At 49.1% G+C, this 18,333-nt stretch overlaps 1 protein-coding gene across 6 annotated transcripts in view; it reads left to right on the top strand.

The window, feature by feature from the left end:
• The first annotated feature begins 3,515 nt into the window (after nucleotides 1-3,515).
• WAPL (WAPL cohesin release factor) overlaps nucleotides 3,516-18,333 on the top strand; it is a 119,340-nt gene continuing 104,522 nt past the window's right edge. The window contains exons 1-3 of one of the 6 annotated variants that reach the window (XM_056530797.1): nucleotides 3,516-3,651; nucleotides 3,758-3,874; nucleotides 12,358-12,447. The gene's annotated coding sequence lies outside the window, so the exon portion shown is untranslated. The other 5 variants (XM_056530793.1, XM_056530794.1, XM_056530798.1 and 2 more) reach the window with 5 other exon arrangements.

Raw genomic sequence — 18,333 nt, 5'->3', positions numbered from 1 at the left:
TTTGCAGTCTATTAGATAGAAGTCCTTCAAGTTTATGATATTCAGAATAACCCGAAAAGGTTGCCAGAGTATTTTTAATGGACCTAGCTTTGTCCCGATAATAGAGGACTAATGTATATCTTTTGTCCAGGAGACGAGTGACAAGTCCCCTTGAACAATTTTCCGTAAATTCATCCCACTCTTTAGTAAAAAGAGGATCCTCAGGAAAGGAGGATTCAAAGGGTAATCTCAGACCCCTCGGGGTGAAACTATCATTAAGATATCTTTGTAAAAATAAAACATCTAAATTATGCTGCAATTCAGACTTACAACAACTTTCATAATCATTAAAAAGAGCCGTCAATTTACTAAGATCGTCCTCTGTGAGGGCTCCCGGAACAAAGCCACCAGGTGGTGCAGGGTTAATTTTTACCGCACCTAAGAGTTGGCTGATCAGGGAGTTCCTAACATGGTCACGATCAGGTAAATACTCCATGTCCGAGCAAGGAGAGCAATAGAAAAAAATATAAAAAATAATAAATAAAAAATAAAAATATAATATAAATATTGCGCTCTCACACTTGAGTGTTGTTGTGCGCCCGCAGAGCATTTTACGCCCACATATGGGGTATTTCTGTACTCAGGAGAAATTGTGTTACAAATTTATTTATTTATTTTTTCCTTTTACCTCTTGTGAAAATAAAATATGGGGCAACACCAAATTTTTATATATTTTTTTACTAACAGGCTGGTGTAGACCCCAACTTTTCCTTTTCATAAGGGGTAAAAGGAGAAAAAGACCCCCAAAATTTGTAACGCAATTGCTCCCGAGTACGGAAATACCCCATAAGTGGCCCTTAACTGTTTCCTTGAAATACGACAGGTCTCTGAATTGAGAGAGTGCCATGCGCATTTGAGGACTAAATTAGGGATTGCATAGGGGTGGACATAGGGGTATTCTATGCCAGTGATTCCCAAACAGGGTGCCTCCAGCTGTTGCTAAACTCCCAGCATGCCTGGACAGTCAGTGGCTGTCCGGAAATGCTGGGAGTTGTTGGAGGCTCCATTTTGTAAACACTGCTGTATGATACGTTTTTCATTTTCATTGGGGGGGGGACAGTGTAAGGGGTGTATATGTAATGTTTTACCCTTTATTTTGTGTTAGTGTAGTGTAGTGTTTTTAGGGTACATTCACACTGGCGGATGTTTACGGTGAGTTTCCCGCTAGGAGTTTGCGCTGCGGCAGAAAATTTGCCGCAGCTCAAACTTGAAGCAGGAAACTCACTGTAAACCCGCCTGTGTGAATGTGCCCTGTACATTCACATAAGGGGACAAACCTCCAGCTGTTGCAAAACTACAACTCCCAGCATGCACTGACAGACCATGCATGCTGGGAGTTGACTTTTGCAACAGCTGGAGGCAGACTGGTTGGAAAACCTTCAGTTAGGTTCTGTTATCTAACTCAGTATTTTCCAGCCAGTGTGCCTCCAGCTGTTGCAAAACTAAAACTCCCAGTATGTACTGATCGCCGAAGGGCATGCTGAGAGATGTAGTTACACAACAGTTGGAGGTACGCAATACAACTCCTAGCATGGTGAGACAGCCGTTTGCTGTGTGGGCATGCTGGTATTTGTAGTTTTGCAAGATCTAGAGGACCACGGTTTAGAAACCACCTGACAGTGATTTCCAAGCTGCAGCCCTCCAGCTGTTGCAAAACTACAAATCCCAGCATGCCCAAATGGCAAACAGCTGTCTGGGCATGCTGGGAGTAGTAGTTTTGCAACATCTGGAGGGCTTCAGTTTAGAGACCACTGTATAGTGGTCTTCAAACTGTAGCCCTCCCGATGTTGCTTGGCAACAACTCAACGGCGTCCATAGTCGCAGGATTGCCGCATCGGGGAGAGGATTGCAGACCTCCACCGCCACTCCGGTCACAGGACAGTTCCCCCGTTCTTCCTGGAATACCTTGGGTGGGCAGAACTGGGTAAACGAACATAACCCCCTCCCCCGATCTGCTATTGGTTGGTCGCCCGTCAATCAAGCAGAGGGGGCGTCGCTGCCGGACGAAGAACCGGAGTAGGTGAGAGGAGCTCCCCGCCCAGGGGACTGCTTATGGCCACGGCGGTGACTAGTTTATAAGTTCATATCCTCATCCTCCCCGTAGGCAGGAGCGTCCCCAGGGATGGTGAGGATAAAGATTTTAGCCTATATAACGCTTTGCCAAGCATTATATAGGGAAGTATCTGATGATTGGTTCCCTTTAATGTTTTTCTCAGTGTGAACATACCTTTAGCAGGTAATAACCACTGCACACTGGAAACAGCCAACAAGACTTGCCATTTTGGTGATGCTCTGGCCCAGTCCTCTAGCTATCACAATTTGGTAATAACTAAATTCACTAACCTAAATGCAAATAAAAACCTTTAGTTTTTAAACTGGTAAGAATGTTGGTTAAAGGAATAGGGTGCAAAGATCTGTCATACTGGTGTTTGAGAGCTGAGTATGGAGCCATCTATTTCCCCCATAATGAATAATGCTTATTTACAGTAACAGGAATCCTCCGTTCTAATTTCTAGCTGTAGGATAGTGTTTACAAGCCGCGGCTCTACAGCTGTTGCAAAACTACAACTTCCATCATGCTCTGACAGATAATGGCATGCTTCTAGAACAGTTTTTTTTCCCCCAACCATTGTGCCTCAAGTTGTTGCAAAACAACAACTCCTGGCTTCCCTTTGGCTGTCCAGAATGCTGGGAGTTGTAGTTTTGCAACAGCTGGAGGCACACTGGTTTGGAAATACTGTTCTAGGTTGTCCAGGCATGCTAGGAGTTGTAGTTTTGCAATAGCTTGAGGCACACTGATTGTTAACACTTTTCTAGGCTGTCCGGGCTTGCTGGGAGTTGTAATTTTGTAACAGCTGGAGGCACACTGGCTGTTAACACTTTTCTAGGCTGTCCGGGCTTGCTGGGAGTTGTAATTTTGTAACAGCTGGAGGCACACTGGCTGTTAACACTTTTCTAGGCTGTCTGGGCATGCTGTGAGTTTTAGTTTTGCAACAACTGGTGGCACTCTGTTTGGGAAACACTTTTCTAAGACTGTCCAGGCATGCTGGGAGTTGTAGGTTTGCAAGACCTGGAGGCTCACTGGCTGCTAATAGTTTTCTAGGCTGTCCAGGCATGCTGGGAGTTGTAGTTTTGCAAAAGCTGGTGGCACACTGATTGAGAAACACTTTTCTAGGCTGTCCAGGCATGCTGGGAGTTGTAGTTTTGCAAAAGCTGGTGGCACACTGGTTGGGAAACACTGTTCTACAACTTTACAACTGTAGACAACCTGTGGATTGGACACTATAACAGAGGGGCACATCTTTCTACAACATAATAGACAATATACACACTATGGTCCCGTTCTCGTTAAAAAAAAATACAAACTAAAACAACTGAATAGACAAAAACAAGGATAAACAAACACAACAGGATAATCAGCAGAAAACAAAACTTGTTAGAAAACTACTAGTTCCAGAATGCCGTGCAACTTCCGCATCTGAGATCACCCTATTGGTTTCGTCTACGGTTATGCGTCACCAGCCTGTCCCCGCCCTTGCAGGCGCATGCGCAGTGCGTCCTGCTGGTTAATGGCTGAGTAAGGCGCTCGCTGATTGGTCGGCCGGGCGCTGGGTGAGCGTAGTGACGGAAGGGGGGCAAATGGCGGAGGGATGTTCCCGGGCCCTGTTTAAATAATAACAGTCGGTTATTTCCTCTCGGTTTTACCTCTCTTCTCTAGGCCGGGCCGGGCCTCGCCTGACTGTCGGGGAGCAGAGGAGGAGGCGTCGCCGAGGAGACCGGGCCGCTGCTGGAGTGTGAGACCGAGCTCTGAGTGGAGCCCAGGGGATTAGATCGTGTGAGTTTTCCTGGGGAGGGTTTGATGTGGGGAGGGGGAGCGCATGGATGAGGCCCGGGGCACACGGCTCCCCCGCCGCCCTGTCACTCTCGCCGGGTATGCGGCCTGGCGCCCGGGGCCTGTGTGTGGCCGAGTTTTGGGGAAGTTTCCTGTGACCTGCAGAGGGGAGCAGGAAACTTTCCGGCGGCCTTGGGATCAACTTCAGGGGCCTTGGGGAGTGTGGAGCCCCCGGGTGGACGGGCCCGGCTCCCTTACACTGCGGGCTGCTGTGCTATGGACGCCCGGATCACTTGACACATCTCTTCGGGCCGCGTTGTTTTTGCGGTTTGCAGGCCGGAGATAGGAAGTGCTGCTGTTCACACTAGGCTGGTTGTTCCTGCGATTGTTTATCGGCCGGAGATGGCATGTGTGATTGATGTCTACTGTAATATCTGGGCAGATCGCTGTCAGTAAATGTTTAGCCTCTCATGTGGACTGCTGTGACACTGACAGCTTCATGGTTGCGGTTATCCATAGATTACAATGTATTGGCTAGCCACAGTGAGTATCTGCAGGGACCCCCGATCATAAGTACAGGGGTCTTCTGACCAAGTGAAAGGTGCTGCAGTGTCAGGATGGGCAGTCACTGTACTTGTCTATATGACCCAGTCCCATAGCAAGTGAATAGTGGTCAGGTTTAATCTTGGCATAATCTTTTATAGTGTCAAATGTTTTGTCTTGTCCAGTTCTCAGTACTGCGACCCCCTATAATCTCTAGATACAGCTGGGAGAAGCGGACTGCAGCTTAAAGCTTTTAATATAATATATGTATATTTGTAATATAAATTTGTTTAAAACACGTGTATATATTTTGGGGAAAATGCTGTACTGTCCGTGGGGACAATCAGGGCCCTCGGTGCAGTGGGGACGGGCAGGGCCCTCGGTGCAGTGGGGACGGGCAGGGCCCTCGGTGCAGTGGGGACGGGCAGGGCCCTCGGTGCAGTGGGGACGGGCAGGGCCCTCGGTGCAGTGGGGACGGGCAGGGCCCTCGGTGCAGTGGGGACGGGCAGGGCCCTCGGTGCAGTGGGGACGGGCAGGGCCCTCTGTGACACGCTTCTGGCTCACACATCAGGAGGATTGACAGGCCAGGAGCCTGCATAGAGCCTTGCTTGTCCACCCTCACTTCCTGTATTTTGTCTCCGCATAGGGACACATAGGCAATGGCTGCAGGGACAGCATTTTTTCACACAAAAATTGACATTTATTTTTATTTTTTTTTACCAATTAATATTACCAATATACATATATTATCTGCATGATATAAAAAAGTTTTTGCAAACGCCAGATACACTTTAAAGGGGTACTTCACTGTATAACTTTGTGAAAAACATTATCCCCAGGCTGCTGGCATATAAAAAAAAAATTAAGACTTAGCTGCAGTGTGAAGTACTGCCTGCCTGGAGGTTGTACGGTGGAGTATTCTTAACTCCCTGACTCAATCCATCACATTGTAGGAGACGAGCTCCATTATAAGTCTATTGGGCACTACTCCTACTTTTTGTTTTTGTATTATTTAACCACAGTAACACTTAAAGGGGCACTGTCAGATACAAACACTATATGTCTTGTAAATCTTGGCAAAACATTAACCTTTCTAATATCCTTCATAAGAAAATTGTATTTCCTTTTTATAGAAATCATGGCTTATAAAATCATGGCTTTGTCCAAGTTGAAGCATAGGCATGGATAAAGTCCAGTAAGTGAGGGTGGGCAAGCACTCTTCTGTGTTGTCTCTTGTCTAATGGCACTCCTCTGTGCTCTCTCCTGTATGATAGCACTCCTCTGTGCTCTCTCCTGTCTGATAGCACTCCTCTGTGCTCTCTCTCCTGTCTGATAGCACTCCTCTGTGCTCTCTCTCCTGTCTGATAGCACTCCTCTGTGCTCTCTCTCCTGTCTGATAGCACTCCTCTGTGCTCTCTCTCCTGTCTGATAGCACTCCTCTGTGCTCTCTCTCCTGTCTGATAGCACTCCTCTGTGCTCTCTCTCCTGTCTGATAGCACTCCTCTGTGCTCTCTCTCCTGTCTGATAGCACTCCTCTGTGCTCTCTCTCCTGTCTGATAGCACTCCTCTGTGCTCTCTCTCCTGTCTGATAGCACTCCTCTGTGCTCTCTCTCCTGTCTGATAGCACTCCTCTGTGCTCTCTCTCCTGTCTGATAGCACTCCTCTGTGCTCTCTCTCCTGTCTGATAGCACTCCTCTGTGCTCTCTCTCCTGTCTGATAGCACTCCTCTGTGCTCTCTCTCCTGTCTGATAGCACTCCTCTGTGCTCTCTCTCCTGTCTGATAGCACTCCTCTGTGCTCTCTCTCCTGTCTGATAGCACTCCTCTGTGCTCTCTCTCCTGTCTGATAGCACTCCTCTGTGCTCTCTCTCCTGTCTGATAGCACTCCTCTGTGCTCTCTCTCCTGTCTGATAGCACTCCTCTGTGCTCTCTCTCCTGTCTGATAGCACTCCTCTGTGCTCTCTCTCCTGTCTGATAGCACTCCTCTGTGCTCTCTCTCCTGTCTGATAGCACTCCTCTGTGCTCTCTCTCCTGTCTGATAGCACTCCTCTGTGCTCTCTCTCCTGTCTGATAGCACTCTTCTGTGCTCTCTCTCCTGTCTGATAGCACTCTTCTGTGCTCTCTCTCCTGTCTGATAGCACTCCTCTGTGCTCTCTCTCCTGTCTGATAGCACTCCTCTGTGCTCGCTCTCCTGTCTGATAGCACTCCTCTGTGCTCGCTCTCCTGTCTGATAGCACTCCTCTGTGCTCGCTCTCCTGTCTGATAGCACTCCTCTGTGCTCGCTCTCCTGTCTGATAGCACTCCTCTGTGCTCGCTCTCCTGTCTGATAGCACTCCTCTGTGCTCGCTCTCCTGTCTGATAGCACTCCTCTGTGCTCGCTCTCCTGTCTGATAGCACTCCTCTGTGCTCGCTCTCCTGTCTGATAGCACTCCTCTGTGCTCGCTCTCCTGTCTGATAGCACTCCTCTGTGCTCGCTCTCCTGTCTGATAGCACTCCTCTGTGCTCGCTCTCCTGTCTGATAGCACTCCTCTGTGCTCGCTCTGCTGTCTGATAGCACTCCTCTGTGCTCGCTCTGCTGTCTGATAGCACTCCTCTGTGCTCGCTCTGCTGTCTGATAGCACTCCTCTGTGCTCGCTCTGCTGTCTGATAGCACTCCTCTGTGCTCGCTCTGCTGTCTGATAGCACTCCTCTGTGCTCGCTCTGCTGTCTGATAGCACTCCTCTGTGCTCGCTCTGCTGTCTGATAGCACTCCTCTGTGCTCGCTCTGCTGTCTGATAGCACTCCTCTGTGCTCGCTCTGCTGTCTGATAGCACTCCTCTGTGCTCGCTCTGCTGTCTGATAGCACTCCTCTGTGCTCGCTCTGCTGTCTGATAGCACTCCTCTGTGCTCGCTCTGCTGTCTGATAGCACTCCTCTGTGCGCTCTCTCTCGCTCCGCTGTCTGATAGCACTCCTCTGTGCTCGCTCTCTCTCTCTCTCCGCTGTCTGATAGCACTCCTCTGTGCTCGCTCTCTCTCTCTCTCCGCTGTCTGATAGCACTCCTCTGTGCTCGCTCTCTCTCTCTCTCCGCTGTCTGATAGCACTCCTCTGTGCTCGCTCTCTCTCTCTCTCCGCTGTCTGATAGCACTCCTCTGTGCTCTCTCTCTCTCTCCGCTGTCTGATAGCACTCCTCTGTGCTCTCTCTCTCTCTCCGCTGTCTGATAGCACTCCTCTGTGCTCTCTCTCTCTCTCTCTCTCTCCCCGCTGTCTGATAGCACTCCTCTGTGCTCGCTCTGCTGTCTGATAGCACTCCTCTGTGCTCTCTCTCCTGTCTGATAGCACTCCTCTGTGCTCTCTCTCCTGTCTGATAGCACTCCTCTGTGCTCTCTCTCCTGTCTGATAGCACTCCTCTGTGCTCTCTCTCCTGTCTGATAGCACTCCTCTGTGCTCTCTCTCCTGTCTGATAGCACTCCTCTGTGCTCTCTCTCCTGTCTGATAGCACTCCTCTGTGCTCTCTCTCCTGTCTGATAGCACTCCTCTGTGCTCTCTCTCCTGTCTGATAGCACTCCTCTGTGCTCTCTCTCCTGTCTGATAGCACTCCTCTGTGCTCTCTCTCCTGTCTGATAGCACTCCTCTGTGCTCTCTCTCCTGTCTGATAGCACTCCTCTGTGCTCTCTCTCCTGTCTGATAGCACTCCTCTGTGCTCTCTCTCCTGTCTGATAGCACTCCTCTGTGCTCTCTCTCCTGTCTGATAGCACTCCTCTGTGCTCTCTCTCCTGTCTGATAGCACTCCTCTGTGCTCTCTCTCCTGTCTGATAGCACTCCTCTGTGCTCTCTCTCCTGTCTGATAGCACTCCTCTGTGCTCTCTCTCCTGTCTGATAGCACTCCTCTGTGCTCTCTCTCCTGTCTGATAGCACTCCTCTGTGCTCTCTCTCCTGTCTGATAGCACTCCTCTGTGCTCTCTCTCCTGTCTGATAGCACTCCTCTGTGCTCTCTCTCCTGTCTGATAGCACTCTTCTGTGCTCTCTCTCCTGTCTGATAGCACTCTTCTGTGCTCTCTCTCCTGTCTGATAGCACTCCTCTGTGCTCTCTCTCCTGTCTGATAGCACTCCTCTGTGCTCGCTCTCCTGTCTGATAGCACTCCTCTGTGCTCGCTCTCCTGTCTGATAGCACTCCTCTGTGCTCGCTCTCCTGTCTGATAGCACTCCTCTGTGCTCGCTCTCCTGTCTGATAGCACTCCTCTGTGCTCGCTCTCCTGTCTGATAGCACTCCTCTGTGCTCGCTCTCCTGTCTGATAGCACTCCTCTGTGCTCGCTCTCCTGTCTGATAGCACTCCTCTGTGCTCGCTCTCCTGTCTGATAGCACTCCTCTGTGCTCGCTCTGCTGTCTGATAGCACTCCTCTGTGCTCGCTCTGCTGTCTGATAGCACTCCTCTGTGCTCGCTCTGCTGTCTGATAGCACTCCTCTGTGCTCGCTCTGCTGTCTGATAGCACTCCTCTGTGCTCGCTCTGCTGTCTGATAGCACTCCTCTGTGCTCGCTCTGCTGTCTGATAGCACTCCTCTGTGCTCGCTCTGCTGTCTGATAGCACTCCTCTGTGCTCGCTCTGCTGTCTGATAGCACTCCTCTGTGCGCTCTCTCTCGCTCCGCTGTCTGATAGCACTCCTCTGTGCTCGCTCTCTCTCTCTCTCCGCTGTCTGATAGCACTCCTCTGTGCTCGCTCTCTCTCTCTCTCCGCTGTCTGATAGCACTCCTCTGTGCTCGCTCTCTCTCTCTCTCCGCTGTCTGATAGCACTCCTCTGTGCTCGCTCTCTCTCTCTCTCCGCTGTCTGATAGCACTCCTCTGTGCTCGCTCTCTCTCTCCGCTGTCTGATAGCACTCCTCTGTGCTCTCTCTCTCTCTCTCTCTCTCTCTCCCCGCTGTCTGATAGCACTCCTCTGTGCTCGCTCTGCTGTCTGATAGCACTCCTCTGTGCTCGCTCTGCTGTCTGATAGCACTCCTCTGTGCTCGCTCTGCTGTCTGATAGCACTCCTCTGTGCTCGCTCTGCTGTCTGATAGCACTCCTCTGTGCTCGCTCTGCTGTCTGATAGCACTCCTCTGTGCTCGCTCTGCTGTCTGATAGCACTCCTCTGTGCTCGCTCTGCTGTCTGATAGCACTCCTCTGTGCTCTCTCTCTCTCTCCGCTGTCTGATAGCACTCCTCTGTGCTCTCTCTCTCTCTCTCCGCTGTCTGATAGCACTCCTCTGTGCTCGCTCTCTCTCTCCGCTGTCTGATAGCACTCCTCTGTGCTCTCTCTCTCTCTCCGCTGTCTGATAGCACTCCTCTGTGCTCTCTCTCTCTCTCCGCTGTCTGATAGCACTCCTCTGTGCTCTCTCTCTCTCTCCGCTGTCTGATAGCACTCCTCTGTGCTCTCTCTCTCTCTCCGCTGTCTGATAGCACTCCTCTGTGCTCTCCCTCTCTCCGCTGTCTGATAGCACTCCTCTGTGCTCTCTCTCTCTTTCTCTCTCTCCGCTGTCTGATAGCACTCCTCTGTGCTTTCTCTCTCTCTCTCTCTCTCTCTCTCCCTCCTCTGTCTGATAGCACTCCTCTGTGCTCTTTTCTGTCCTATGAGACGGGAGAGAGGGCACAGAGGAGTGCCATTAGGCGGGAGAGAGCGCACAGAGGAGTACTAGCCCACCCTCACTTACTGGACTTTGTCCATGCCTGTGCTTCAGCTTGGACAAAGCCATGATTTTAAAAGCCATGATTTCTATAAAAAAGGAAATAAAAATTTCTTATGATGTATATTAGTAGGGTTAATGTTTTTCCAAGATGTGTAACATATAAGTTTTTGAAGCTAACAGTGCCTATTTAAGAACTTCATAAGGGCTTATTCACATTGGGTTAGGTCACCTTAGTGATACAGTCAGAAAGTTATTCCAATGAATACTGGGGCAGATATAAAGTAGACTAAGCTTTTTGGAGTGACGGGAGCAGCCATGTGCTTGGCGCTCTTCATGGAAGCCTATGTGCATCAAATATCACTGTCATTTAAAAAAAATTTATTAGACATGTAGGAAATTTTAAAAGGTTAGTGCTGAGACCCCCACAAACCTCTAGAACAAGAGAAGTGCTCAGCTTAGTCCTCCCCCCCCCCCCCCAATCTCTTTCCTTGCTGTAGGAGATGGATTCTTAAGTAGATCTGTGGCTGTTTTTCCTAACCAGGGTGCATCCAGCTGTTGCAAAACATATCCCGAAAGCCTTTTGCTGTCTGGGCGTGGAGGCCCCCTGGTTGGGAAACATTGGTCTATGAAGACCTACAGCAAGGAAGGAGATTGAGACGAGCTGAGCACTACCCCCTGCTCTTTCTAGGGGGGTTTGAACTAGGGATCGACCGATTATCGGTATGGCTGATATTATAGGCCGATAATCACGATTTTGGGCATTATCGGTATCGGCAATTACCTTGCCGATAAACCGATAATGCCCCGCACCGCGAACGCCCCCGACCCACCGCACCGCGTCGCACCCCCCACCGTAGTGCTGGGCGGTATACCGGTATGAACCGGATACCGTTTTTTTTTTTCTCCCACGGTATGGATTTTTGCCCATAACGCTATACCGGTCGGGCCCCTCCCCCACCCTCCGAGTCAATAAAAAAAAATTAAACTTACCCGTAATGGGGGTGGTCCGGGCCATCCATCCTTCCTGTAGTGCCCGGCGGCATTCCGGGTGGAGGGTGAACCGGTCCGGGCTGTCCTTCTCTGGGGTCATCTTCTCCGCTCCGGCCTAGTACGCTGCATAGACGCCGCTACGCCGTGACGTCAGGGGCGTCACTGCGCAGCGGTGTCTGTGCTGCGTTACTAGGCTGGAGCCAGCCTGGAGTGGAGAAGATGACCCCCGGAGGAGAAGGACAGCCCGGACCGGTTCACCCTCCACCCGGAATGCCGCCGGACACTACAGGAAGGATGGATGGCCCGGACCACCCTGACAGGTAGGGGGAGAGAAGAGGCGGCGGCCTATGGCACCGCAAAAGCCATTGCAGTGCATTGATTTAAAGCGCCCGCTTTAAATCAATGATCTGCAGCGGTGTCACGGGGGGGATGAATAGCCGATAACTTATACCGGAATATCGGTATAAGTTATCGGCTATCAGCCCTAACCTCCACCGATTATCGGTATCGGCCCTAAAAAAAAACTATCGGTCATTCCCTAGTCTGAACAACCTGACCAAAACTTTTGACATTTCTCTAAAGTTTCCCTGTCATTTAAAGAATTTTGACATGTCATAGGGTTTATATTCCTTTAACAATATGATGACCTATCTTCACCAGCGCTTGCCCTTTCAAATGGGTTGTTTGGCAAAAACTTTCTTCATTATTAAGCCCTGGCTACCTGCTAAAAGTAAAAAAGTCTATATTTAACTCCCGCACTCCCTTGCAGTTTTCGCAATACTATGCTGCACTTCCTGGTGCTGTGCATCACATTGCCTCTCATCCAATCGCTGCCTGAGGCAAGGATCGGCTGTGGACAGTGATTGGCTAAACTGCAATGTGATGTATTGTTCACAATACCAGGACACTGCAATAACAGGCTTCAGGGTAGCATGATATAACAACAAGCTTTTTTACTTTTAGCCGGCAGCCTGAGCATATTTTTGAATAGTTTTTGCTGGACAAGCATTTTTGGCAACTGCTTTGTGGTGATGGAAGTTGGACCCTACCCGAACAGTTGTTTAAAGGTGCTAAGGGGAGCACTGCAGCTTCTTCAATGGGTAATCTGGGGATAATTTTTTTTTTTCTTTTGTAGTTAAGTGTTTGCTGTGGAAATAAAAAGCTATACCTAATATCCCCCCCGGGTGCTGTAGTTCCTTCTAACAATTGATTTGATTTCTTAGCGCATTGAAAGACCACCATCGGTCTTGTATAGATGGCATATCCTGAGACTAGACAATCATGTCACTTAAAAATAACCTTTTTATATGTTGCAGAGTCATGTCAAAAGTTCTGAGAGTTCAGACCACGCCTGAGTGCTAGAATTAGCTGGAAGAAGGGTGCACTAAGTGAGAGAAGCTTACAGTGTACGTCTACTGAATTGTCTTGGTCAACTGCACTTTTCTTCTTGCTTGCTTTAACAATTAGGCTATGAACACTCAGACCCAGTCAAAACTTTTGACATGCCTCTAGGACCTATCAGAAGTAAAAAACTTTTAAGCAACAGGTACACTTCAAGAAATGCGGTAGAAATCTTTTAAGTTCCCCTGTGCCAGGGCTGCAAAAACAAACAAAAAAATCTTTAACTCCCCTTCCTATGTTCCCCTTTTGCTCTACTATCGGTGCCCCGTTCCTCTGGCGATGCTCGGCTCCTTGCTTCTTAGGCTCAGAACATCACACTGCGGTCAGTGTACTGCCTCGGCCGGTGATAGGGTGAGCGCGCTGTAAGGAGCCAGCCTGATCTCCTTACATGACAGTGCGCTCAGCCTATCACCGGACGAGGCGGGAAGCAAGGAGCCAAGCACTGCTGGAGGAACGGGTCGCCGTTACCGGAGTTTTTTTTTTTTTTTTTTTTGCAGCCTGTGCACAGGGGAACTGAAAAGATTTCTGCTGCATTTCTCCTTTAAGAGCAGATTCCAGGAAATGAGTGTTCAGTGTGGGGCAGGCAGTACTTATTAGGCTTAAAGGGGTGCTCCGATGAAAACCTTTTTTCTTTTAAATCAACTGTTGACAGGAAGTTAAACATATTTGTAAACTACTTCTATTAAAAAATCTTAATCCTTCCAGTACTTATTAGCTGCTGAATGCTTACAGAGGAAATTCCTTTCTTTTTGGAACACTGATGACATCACGAGCACAATGCTCTCTGCTGACATCTCTGTCCATTTTAGCAACTGTGCATAGCAGATGTATGCTAAGGGCAGCATGGTGGCTCAGTGGTTAGCACTGCTACCTTGCAGTGCTGGGGACTTGGGTTCAAATCCCACTAAGAACAACAATAAATAAAGAGTTATTATTATGACATCAGCAAAGAGCACTGTGCTCGTGATGTCATCAGAGAGAATTCCAAAAAGAAAAGAATTTCCTCTGTAGTATTCAGCAGCTAATAAGTACAGGAAGGATTAAGATTTTTTAATAGAAGTAATTTACAAATCTGTTTAACTTTCTGGCACCAGTTGATTTAAAAGAAAAAAGGTTTTCACCGGAGTACCCCTTTAATTCACATTTTCCATGTACATTTAGCATGTATACTATAAAAAAAAGCCAACATTTTTATTTGGTCTACCTGTTTACTGTATCCATTGGGATTGGCCTAAGATATGCAGATATGCATGATATAGATTTACATATGTGAAATCTGTGCTCTACATCTGTATTATCATGGTGCAGGGTTGGTGATACTCTTTGACAGTGTGTCCAAATCTTTCTGAGAAACTGGTGCAAAGGTACCAATAAATATATCACAAGTTACCATGAGACAAAGGTCATTTATTACACATTTTGAAGATAGATGCATGCACATGCAAGTTCTGTAGTGGAAGGGGTTTCTTATGTTTGATCTCAACATTAACCCATCCAAAATTATCGAGAAAGTGAGGCCGGTAGAGATGGTTAAAAGTGTTTAAAGAGAACGCTGGTAAAAAATGTTATATTGCCTTTATGCCCAGTCTGCCACAGTTACAATAATAAACCTAACTTACCTTCCCATGCTCCCACAGTGCCGCTGGAATCACTCTCATCCAGCACCCATTGTTCCCCCAAGCACTTAATTTACATGTTTGGTTTTCACCCATAGCATAAACAAATCTCATCTATGTTCTGTAGCAATTGACACGTGGTGGAGATCTTTAACCCCTTAAGGACCCATTTTGGCTTTAAAAAGGTACTTCGCCCCACACAATTTATCCACATCTGGGGACCCCCACAATCTTCGGGCTGGCACCCCTGTCATTCAGGTCACGGAGTGAACTCTGCTCCGGGCCTGATGACTGGCGATGCAGGCCGCCACGCCACCTCCATTCAAGTCTATGGAAGGAGGTGATGTCTCTGTACAAGCTGTCTCCCATAGACATGAATGGAGGGGGCGTGGTAATCCCAAACGCAGAAGCTGCAAGCTTTCGTGTTCCGGACACCGCAGCTGCCGGCCCGGAGCTGCCGACCCCTGCGATCTCTCCTGCAGCCCCCCCCCCCCCTGTCATCTGGTGCACGGGGCAAACTTTGCTCCATGCTTGTTGGCTGGCGATGCAGGGGCAGGAGGCTTGTAATGTCAGGCCCCGCCCCCTCAGTGCAAGTCTATGGGAGGGGATGTGTTGGCTGTTACACCCCCTCCCATAGACTTGCATTAAGGGGCGTGGGCGTGACATCACGATCCTCTGGCCCATGCATTACCAGTCATCAATCATGGAACAAAGTTCTCTCCATGCACCAGGATGCTGCAGGAGAGATCGTGGGGGGTCCCAGTGGCAAGACCCCCGCGATAAGACATCTTATCCAAAGGATAGGGGATAAGATGTCTAAGGGCAGAGTACCCCTTTAAGGTGTTAAAGAGGACCTGTACTGGAGACTCTTTCCTAGGACTGTATCCACCTTTTCCAGCCCACCGGAGCACCGGAAAGCTGAACTAATTTATGCAGGAAAAGTCAGCAACCGCCGAGCAGAGAAGTTCGTGACAAATCAAATTTACTGTAAGTTCGCTCATCTCTACATACAAGTGCCAGGCGTTATTGCTGATGTCTACAAGATGGACCAACAATCTAGTGTGTGTGGTCTCAGCCTGACTGACGCATGTTAAGGGTGCGTTCCCACCTGGTGTATACACAGCGTATTTCACGCTGCGCAAAATTTACGACAGCAGGGTGAAATACGTTGCGTATTCCTTGCTCATTATACACACAGGGCTTTCCAGTGGTAGTCCTATGCGTGTGAGTTTTGGAGGCGGGGCCATGTGCCGGCGTGACTGTGACGCGCAGCTCCGCCTCCGAAACTCACTAATAATAATAATATAATAATAATAATTAATAATAAATTATTAATTTATTTATATAGCGCCTACAGATTCCGCAGTGCATACAATTATGGGGTACAAACTAGGGATCGACCGATTATCGGTATGGCCGATATTATCGGCCGATAATCACGATTTTGGGCATTATCGGTATCGGCAACTACCTTGCCGATAATTCACCGCCCGCACCGCCCCCCATAGTGCTGGGCGGTATACCGGTATGGATTTTTGCCCATACCGCTATAGCGGTCGGGCCCCTCCCCCACCCTCAGAGTCAATAAAAAAAAAATTAAACTTACCCGTAATGGGGTGGTCCGGGCCATCCATCCTGTAGTGTCCGGCGGCATTCCGGGTGGAGGGTGAACCGGTCCGGGCTGTCCTTCTTCTCCGGGGGTCCTCTTCTCCACTCCGAGCAGGCTCCGGCCTAGTACGCTGCATAGACGCCGCTACACCGTGACGTCAGGTGCGTCGCTGCGCACGGGCATCACTGCGCAGCGGCGTCTATGCAGCATACTGGGCCGGAGCCTGCCCGGAGTGGAGAAGAGGACCCCTGGAGAAGGACAGCCCGGACCGGTGCACCCTCCACCCTGAATGCCGCTGGACACTACAGGAAGGGAGGATGGATGGCCCGGACCACCCTGACAGGTAGGGGGGAGAGAAGCGGGTGGTGGTGGCGGCGGCCTATGGCACCGCAAAAGCCACTACAGTGCAGTGATTTAAAGTGCCTGCTTTAAATCAATGCTCTGCAGCGGTGTCGAGGGGGGGATAAATAGCCGATAACTTATACCGGAATATCGGTATAGGTTATCGGCTATCGGCCCTAACCTCCACCGATTATCGGTATCGGCCCTAAAAAAACGATATCTGTCGATCCCTAGTACAAACAAAGACAAGTATCAGACATAATATTACACAATAACTATTCAAACGAGGTGTGGGGATATGTTGAGGCCAATTAAAGAATGTTATAGGCCTGTCTGAAGAGATGTGTTTTCAGGCCACGTTTGAAACTATGGATGTTGTTGTTGAGTCTGAGGGATTGAGGGATAGCATTCCAGAGAATCGGTGCAGCACGAGTGAAGTCTTGGAGACGGGAGTGAGAAGTTCGGATTATAGAAGATGTTAGTGTGAGATCATTAGCAGATCGTAGAGAACGTGTAGGATTGTAGACCGAGATGAGAGAGGAGATGTAAGGAGGTGCAGCATTGTGGAGAGCTTTGTGTGTGAGACTGAGGATTTTGTACTGTATTCTGGACTGAATTGGTAACCAGTGTAGTGACTGGCACAGGGAGGAGGCGTTGGTGTAGCGGCTGGAGAGGAAGATGAGTCTGGCTGCGGCATTAAGGATGGACTGGAGAGGAGAAAGTTTGGAGAAAGGAAGGCCTATTAGTAAAGAGTTACAGTAGTCGAGGCGGGAGTGAATCAAAGCAATAATGAGAGTTTTAGCAGTTTCAGTAGTGAGAAACGGGCGGATTCTGTAAATGTTTTTGAGATGCAGGTGACAAGAACGTGAAAGGGACTGAATATGGGGAGTGAAAGACAGATCAGAGTCAAGTATAACTCAAAGACAGCGAGCCTGCTGCCCGGGAGTTATGGTAGTCCCACATACCGAGATGGAAATGTCAGGGTTAGGTACAGTATCAGTATATGGAGAAAAAACAAGAAGTTCTGTTTTAGCAAGATTTAGTCTCAGATATAAAGAGGACATGATGTCTGAGACTGCAGAGAGACAGTCACTGGTATTCTGTAGGAGTGCAGGGGTGATGTTGGAGGAAGAGGTATAGAGTTGGGTGTCATCAGCATAGAGGTGGTACTGGAAACCAAATCTACGGATTGTTTTTCCAATGGGGGATGTGTAGAGTGAAAAGAGTATAGGACCCAGGACCGATCCCTGGGGAACCCCGACAGCAAGGGGAAGAGGAGAAGTAGAGCCAGAAAACGAGACGCTTAAGGAGTGGCCAGAGAGATATGAGGAAAACCAGGCGAGAGCAGAGTCCTTGAGACCGATGGAGCGGAGACTACTGAGGAGGAGTTGGTGATCCACAGTGTCAAAAGCCGCAGAGAGGTCCAAGAGAAGCAGTAAAGAGAAATTGCCATTTGATTTGGCCGTCAGAAGATCGTTAGTGACTTTGGTTAGGGCCGTTTCTGTGGAGTGAAGGGAGCGGAAACCAGACTGTAAGGGGTCAAGGAGAGAGTTCTCGGAGAGAGAGCGCATAAGGCGGGAGTAGACCCAAGCGTTCCAGGAGTTTTGAGATAAAGTGGAGATTTGAGACGGGTCGATAGTTGGCTGCACAGGACGGGTCCAGAGATGGTCTTTTCAATAGTGGGGTTATGATAGTGTTTGAAGGAGGAGGGAAAGACCCCAGAAGAGAGGGAGAGGATAAAGATTTTAGTTAGGTGACAGCTGATAGCAGGAGAGAGAGACTGGATGAGGTGTGAAGGCATGGGGGTCACTAGAGCAGGTAGTGGGGCGGGCGGAGGAGAGGAGCCTGGAAACCTCATCCTCCGTTACAGGCTCAATAACTGAGAGTGATGAAGAGGAGACGTGGCTGGGAATTGGATCAGAATTTTAGGGGCCTGGGAGAGGATTTCATCACAAATGTCATAGATTTTAGTTATGAAGTATTTGGCCAGGTCTTCAGCACAGAGATCAGTGATTGGGATCTGTACTTTAGGCCGAAGGAGAGAGTTGAACGTGTCAAAAAGGCGTTTTGGGTTGTTAGACAGAGAGGAGATGAGGGAGGTAAAATATGTTTGTTTGGCGAGATGAAGAGCGGAGTAATAGGATTTAAGCATGAATTTATAGCGCAGATAGTCTGAATAAGTCTTAGTTTTCCTCCACAGAAGTTCAGCACACCTAGAGCATCGCCTGAGAAAGCGGGTTGTTAGCGTGTGCCAGGGTTGCTGCCGTCTGTGTCGGGAGGTTCGTGTTTTAGGGGCTGCTAGATTAGGGCAGGACAGGGAAGAG

This window comes from Hyla sarda, chromosome 7 (assembly GCF_029499605.1).
Source record: "Hyla sarda isolate aHylSar1 chromosome 7, aHylSar1.hap1, whole genome shotgun sequence".
NCBI classification, from domain to species: domain Eukaryota; kingdom Metazoa; phylum Chordata; class Amphibia; order Anura; family Hylidae; genus Hyla; species Hyla sarda.
This window is presented reverse-complemented; position numbering and strand designations above follow the sequence as displayed.